Source organism: Pteropus vampyrus, unplaced genomic scaffold (assembly GCF_000151845.1).
Source record: "Pteropus vampyrus isolate Shadow unplaced genomic scaffold, Pvam_2.0 Scaffold1752, whole genome shotgun sequence".
Lineage (NCBI taxonomy): Eukaryota > Metazoa > Chordata > Mammalia > Chiroptera > Pteropodidae > Pteropus > Pteropus vampyrus.
In genome coordinates this window covers 12137-12585 of record NW_011890533.1, presented here as the reverse complement: position 1 = coordinate 12585, position 449 = coordinate 12137, and positions in this window count along the sequence as shown.

Genomic DNA, 449 nt, shown 5'->3' with positions numbered 1-449 from the left:
TACTGACTGCTAGACAGACAGAGGTACAGAGTGCCGTGACAGAAGCACAGAGCCACTCGGTTACCTGGTTAGACGCTGGCCAGCTGGGGCCGGGGCTTCCCAGAGCTCCTGCAGCAACACCGTGACAGTCCCACTGGGCGTCCCTGGGCACCGAGGGGGCCGGGCCGCCTCCCCGGCCCCACCTGCTTAATGTCAAGAGCACCCCCAGTGTGATAGCCACAGACGTCCCTGGACATCACTCCAGTGGAGAACCACACCACCAGGCTCACTAGATGAAGACAGGATGGAAAAAGTAGAATTTTCACTGCCTTAAGCAACAGGACAGACTTACACAACTGAACCGTAAAGACAAGCCGATGTCACTCATCCATCGCTGAGAGGATGTAACTGGTACAGCCACTCAGGAAGACAGATGTGGCATTTTCTTAAAAAGTCAGGCCTGTAGTCAC